The sequence below is a fragment of the Archocentrus centrarchus genome, chromosome 10 (genome assembly GCF_007364275.1).
Source record: "Archocentrus centrarchus isolate MPI-CPG fArcCen1 chromosome 10, fArcCen1, whole genome shotgun sequence".
In the NCBI taxonomy this organism is placed as follows: Eukaryota; Metazoa; Chordata; class Actinopteri; order Cichliformes; family Cichlidae; genus Archocentrus; species Archocentrus centrarchus.
In genome coordinates this window covers 12,423,954-12,430,727 of record NC_044355.1, presented here as the reverse complement: position 1 = coordinate 12,430,727, position 6,774 = coordinate 12,423,954, and positions in this window count along the sequence as shown.

Below are 6,774 nucleotides of genomic sequence, written 5' to 3'. Positions count from 1 at the left end.
GTGTGTGCGCTCACTTAAGGGGAGAGTAGCCCTGGCATTTCCTGTTGGCATTCACACGGAAATAGAACTTGACAGAGGCAGACACCATTATCGGTGAATTTCTCAGCAGGACTGGGGTTCAGTGGGTCAGGCAGCCTCTGTGGTTCACCCGCAAAATGTCACTGAAACCATCACAAATCTGCAACGAAGAGAAATGAGACCACAAGATGCATAAATGACTAAAAATAGGTGCAAAACAACCACAAGGGGATGCAAAATGACCACAGAGACACACAAGAGACCATAAAGTAATGCAACAGGCCCAGAAAAGATGAAATATGACAACAAATGATCTCAACTAGGAAAAGGTGGAAAGGGGGTTAAAATAGATGGAAAATGACATTAAAGAGACCAAGCAAAGACATAAAGCAGCTAAAATAGGCCCAAACAATGAGAAAGATGATTAGAATTAGATATAAATGTCTGGGATGGTGTAGATGGTGTAGAGAGGCCTCATATATATCTCATAATCCATACTTGCAGCATGTAATGGCTCAAAGGACCCACAGGAGAGTGCGAGAGTAGATCTGTGCGTGCATCCAGAATGTATTTATGTTTATTTATGTGTGATTATATATGTGTGAGTGCAGGGTGTGGGTGTTTACATAGGAGAGCATGTGTTTGAGAGTGGCAGTGCCCACACAGATGAGGGGGAGGAGTGTTTGGGGTGGCAGAGGGGAGTGTTGGAGCACCTGGGCCTCAGGTTTTTTGGCTCCATGGCCAATATGATCTCATTTCTGGGCAAGCCATGCCCCATAGGCCGCCGTGGGGGAATGGCGTGGGTGCGGAAACTGAGAATTGAAGGCTGAACCACTTCAACGCCATGGAACAAACATGGCAGACAGAAATGACATCTTTCCGTGTTGTACAATCATACTCTGTCCCTCAATTTGAGACATGTTGCCATGATGGAGGAGCAATCTTTTCCCCTTTGATCTCCTCCTATTGCATTACAAAAAGCTCTCAAAGCCTCCCCCTCCACTGCACTACAATGCAGGTATTATATTTATGAATGAAAGAGCGAGGTGGAGTGTCATTTCCCTCCACCCACAACCCCGAGCACTGAATGAGTTCATTAATGAAAAGAGCAGGGAGCGAAATCTGCGGGACATGAAAAACAGGATGCACAGTACAAGGAGGGCTGAGTGATTAGAGAGTGTAAATTAGTGAGGGCATGAGGCAGGAAATGGCTCTCTCGTCTGGATATTTGCATGGAGTATATATAGATATATGGAGAGGGGTGATCAGCGGGGGAGGGCAATTATGAAATACAACATAAACAATAGCATCAAGGACTAATTTACAAAAAAAAAAAACATGGCTCTGGATACTGCCATTTACAGACAGGTTATAAATCAGATAGTGTTTTGTTCCACAGAAACAATACAGATGCATAAACAGAGTGAATTAATGTATTAATGTATTGAATTTTTAGGTGCAATCAAACATGTCTCGATTGGAAATAAACTAAGTTTAAACTAAGTGCAGACAGTCCTTGCATCACTAATGATATCCTGGGGAGTGCACAGCAGGAAAGACAGCAAAGTAGATCAGCTAATTTCCAAAAATTAAAACTACAGCGTAATAGGATTAAAAACAAAAAAAACCAAACTTATACTCATTTCCAGTTCCATACTTATTTTTTTCAACTCTACTAGAGCAGATGCAGAACAAGACAGAAACACTCTGGTTTTGATAGGCGACCTGGTAAAAGCACTCTTCTCACACCTGTGTAGACAACCACATTAAGGATATCTGTTCTCAGTGACATCATGCAGAGCCAAGAGTAGAAAGAACTGTCTGAAATTGAGCATTTAGAGCAGTCAGAGGTCTGAGTTTTTGGCTCACATTAATTATTTGTACCCTATTTAATATGAGGGATGGCATGGTGCTGTGGTTGTTAGAACCAGAAGGTCCTGAGTTTGAACCCACTAGCTGGCTAGAGTTGGAGTGTACGTGCTCTCCATGTGTCTACCTGGGTTCTCTCCTGGTACTCCGGCTTCCTCCAACAGTCCACAGAGGCGAGGTTAATTGGTTAGCCATGCAATAGACTGGTGACCTGTCCAGGTTGTACACTGCCTCTCCCCCTATAACAGCAAAGATAAGGTTTTGGCTCAGCTGCAACCTTGAATTGGATAAGTGGAATATATATATATATATATATATATATATATATATATATATATATATATATATATATATATATATATATATATATATATATATATATATATATATATATATAGTGGGCTATTCTTCTTTGTAAAAGAAGCACAGATGTGACTCCATGTTATAAGACAGGAGATTACATATAAAATGCTCCCTAAACTCCTGTAATACAACAGGAATCGCTTCTTATTAGCTCTGGAAATAATTATCTTATCAGTCTGGTCCAATTACAGGTTCAATTGCTGGGTTTGTTCACTGCCTGGGGTCAACGCAATCTCCAGCGAGCACCCTGGGAATTTAGAGCAGGGTATAGCAGCGAGCAGGATATTGGGTCACGTGTCAGTGATTAACAACAGTGTAATTAAAAATATGACTGTGCAGGAGTCTGCACACACACCATGCACTGTGAAGGAAAACCACGTCGAGATACAGGTGCAAACAAGAACGCAGAGCCCCGTTCAGAAGCACTTGGACAACTTTTTGCATGCTTCACCAAATAAAATTTAAGTTGAGATGTTCGATTACATTTAGATTTATACAAGGCTCCAAGCTAGACCCATGTCTTCTTTACTTCCAGTTCCTTTACTCATTGCGTAAATGTGGTTACCAAGAGACGTGTTGCTATGGGTGTGTGGGTGTAGAGCGGCAAAAGGGACCGATGCTGAAAAGACATTCAGCCCTGAGAAAAATAACAGAAAAGAAAAAGTGAAAGGTATGTGAACTGCAGGAAACAGAAGGCTGGAGAGAGTTTCTGTGAATCACAAAACACAAACTGACTGTGAAAGAGATCCTTGGGCAGCTGCTGAGGCGCTAAAAAAACAACTCAGTATGAACTCACCAGAGTACTTGACTAGTTACTTTTCAAAAACATATGGTCTGTGAATAAACTATGATCTATAGATCGATTTTTTAAAATAGATTTTATACTCCTGCCGTATGTAAAGTTTAGCCTCAACTTTGCCAACAATAACAAAACTAATGCATCAAAAACACCAGGGTTTACAAAAAGAAAGGCTTTCCTTTCCTGTTGGCAAGATAGTATCTTGGTGAGTTTCAGTACCAATAAAGGTTGAGAATGCAAGTTCTCCCAAGTATCCCCAAGTTCTTAAATGTTGACAATCCCATGCACCACCCACTGCAAGGCTAGTCGGCGGTGCCTCTGTGCTAATACCTCTACTTGAGCCACTTTGACCTTTACTTATTGTAGTCGAGACCTGAGTACTTCGACCAGTGCTGGGTATTAATAAAGTGTTATGATGCAATGTCACATTGTAAAGAACCCAGGAAGCAGCTGCGGTATGGCTATAGCTAATGGGGATTCTAATATAGTGAAGTAAAACTAATCTGCATTCAAAACTAGGGTATCAAAAGTAAAAGTTACTTGATCCAAAAAAAGGCCCCTGTGTTTAACTCTCATGCGTTGGCACATAAAATGGTGGTGGTGTTGGTGTCCATGCCTCGAAAAAGACACAATGATACATCAGAGAAATAAAGAGATGTTAAAGAGAGAATAGAACAAACTTCTGCCACACACATTTGGTACTTTTCTCTATTCTTTGCTCATTTGTAAAATATAAAATAATTTTATTTTAGTAATTAAATCACCTGAGACATTTGATGTACAGGTATTTGAAACTTGACAAGAAACCCCAGTAAGGTGTGCTAAGAAGCTATTAGAGGCTATTAGAGGTGATGATAGTATCTGATTGTTGATCGATCACGTTGGTCCAGATTTTAATATCTTTTGAACATCTTCTAAACCGGCACATTGTTACAGACATCAGTTATCCATCCAATTCCTTCATCCATCCAATTCCTTCAATTCACTTTACCAGTTTATCCCAATTTAGGAGGCTGAATCTCATCCCAGGTGTCACATCATGAAAGATCGGGTACAGACCGGACAGGTCGCAGTAAATCGGGGGGTACCGTGGATAAATAACCACACACTTGTACACCCACACATATCACCAATTTAGAATCATCTTTTAACCTACCAGGCATATTTTTCGACTGTGGGAGGAAACCCATTGCAGGTTGAGAGAGAATGTTCACATATCACTATAGGATGAAGTGTAATAACTAATAATCCTCTCACCTTTTATGTGATTTCTTTCACATTTTTAGATATGTTTTTATGTCCTGCAAATAATCACATACTGGCCACTTCATTAGCTGCACCTTGCTGTTACTGGGTTGGGCCCATTTTGCCTTCAAACCTCCCTTAATTGTTTGTGGCATGGATTCAAGAAATGTGCTGGAAACATTCCTCAGATATTTTGGTCCATGTTCACATGACAGCATCACACAGTTGTTGCAGATTTGTTGGCTGCTCATCCATGATGTGATTCGCCAATTCCACCACATCCCAAAGGTGCTCTGTTGGATTGAGCTCTGATGACTGTGGAGGCCATTTGAGCACAGTGACCTCATTGTCATGTTCAAGAAACCAGTTTGAAATCATTTGAGCTTTGGGGATGGACATGGTCAGCAACAATACTCTTCTGCTGCTGTAGCCCATCTGCTTCAAGGTTGGATGTGTTGTGCATTCAGAGATGTTCATCTACATACCTTGCTTGTTACAAGTGCTTATTTGAGTTACTGTTGCCTTTGTATCAGCTTGAAACAGTCTGGCCATTCTCCTCGGACCGCTGGTATCAGCAATGAGCAGAGAACTGCTGCTCATTGGATATTTTCTCTTTTTCATACCATTCTCTGTAAACCTTAGAGATGGTTATGTGGGGAAATTCTAGTAGATCAGCGGTTTCTGAAATACTCAGTTATTTGCATTAATGAGTAGTTGTACCCAATAAAGTGACTGGTATGTCCGCATTATTGTGTAAAGGACAGAACTGTAACACTATGTCAAAGATAAATTTCATCTCAGACACAGAGAAGTTTAGTTACGTTGCTTTCTTTTCATCAAGTGCTATTCTCAGGATGAAATTTCATTGGGTCCACGAGTTTGGATTATGACTTAATTGCAGTCCCATCACCCTCAGCTTTACTTTCTGTGAAGTGGTAATTAAAAAGACTGCATAGAAAAGAGAGACTAAGCCAACTTGACATCACCCATGGGTTTTGGACTCCACATTTTGAAGTCTCAGTGTTAGTGTACTGGCCACAACCATGTTGTTTGTTTGTTGTTGGGTTTTTTCTGGAGCCAGAAGCGATCATATTTGGATGAAAAGGTAAAGTGCTGCATTTTCAGCTAAGGCTAGAAAGCTTGCTTAGCAAGCTGCATCTATAAATTATATGGGTGCAACAAACAGACACAGATTCCTGCTGATTACTGCTTGGTAGCAAACCTAAAAATAAATAAAAATAAAATTTCACTCAAAAACTCTTTGGATGGGCTGTACCACACATTTGGCCAAACTATTTGTCAGATAATTAAATTAAAGGCACAGATCCTCTTAAGTGACTGGACTTAGAAGACAGCATCAGCTACAGCTGCATGCGTCCTCTCCCATGTGTCAGTGAACGTGGCCATGCCCCTGTCTTTAAACCTTCACCAAACCAGTTTTAACATTGGAGTCGAGGGGGATTTACTTGCCACCTCAAGTGGCCACTAGAGGAACTTCCACTTTTGGCTCTTTTCAGTCCCAAAGGTTGCTGTTTGGCAGAACATGATTGTTGAAGTTTAGCCTTGCAGCATGCAAAATTTTAATCTGTGAAAGCCAGTAGTAGTGTAAATACATGGATATTTCCAGCCGAATTATTGTGGTGTAAAATATGTAAATAATTCATTAAAGCAAAAGTGTGCTACAGTAAATATATTTATGTACGTCCCAACACTGCCCACAGGATCCATTACATCTGCTCACAAACAGTATCCTAAAATGGATAAAATTCCTCTGGCTAGTAAAAGCACAACAAACCACTAATATCCACAACAATCAGGCCATTAAGAGACCACAATATTGCAATTATTTTTTTCTAAGCCTGATTTTTAATAGGCATTTCTGATTTAGTGTTACAATAATACAAATATAATAATAACATCCTGTAAAAGGCTTGCCTGTAACCTGCTAACTGTTTTCCAGCTAGTTGAACCCCACAGAGGTCTTGTTTGTGAGTTAATGTATTTTTGGAGCGCTATAGATAGCTGATAGTAATTGACCCCATCCATTCACGAATCAGTCCAGAGTGAATGGCTCTACTGGATAACACCGGGAAGGATAAAAAAAATGAAGTTATGTGAGGATGGTTATTTGATTGGTACCAAAACACGGGGACAATAGAGATGTATTTTGAGCTGCTCTGCACAAGGACAGTAATTGAAAGGAGGAAGAGTGGACTGAGACTAAGAAAAGAACCGAGTGCATTCAATCTGCTCCTTCCTCACTCCCTTCAACCCACTCTCTGCTTTTGTTATGCAACACCTCGATCTATAGGCTAATCTCCAACATATGTCCAGGTGAGATACATTAAAACGAATTCCTCAACTGACACCAAATGTGAAAAGTGTCCGTGCATCATGTCCGCTTCCTTTGCCTTTTTGCCAGGTTTTATCTGCGCCTGACCTTTTGTCTGAAAAAGAGGCTGAGAGGTAATCGAGAGGAG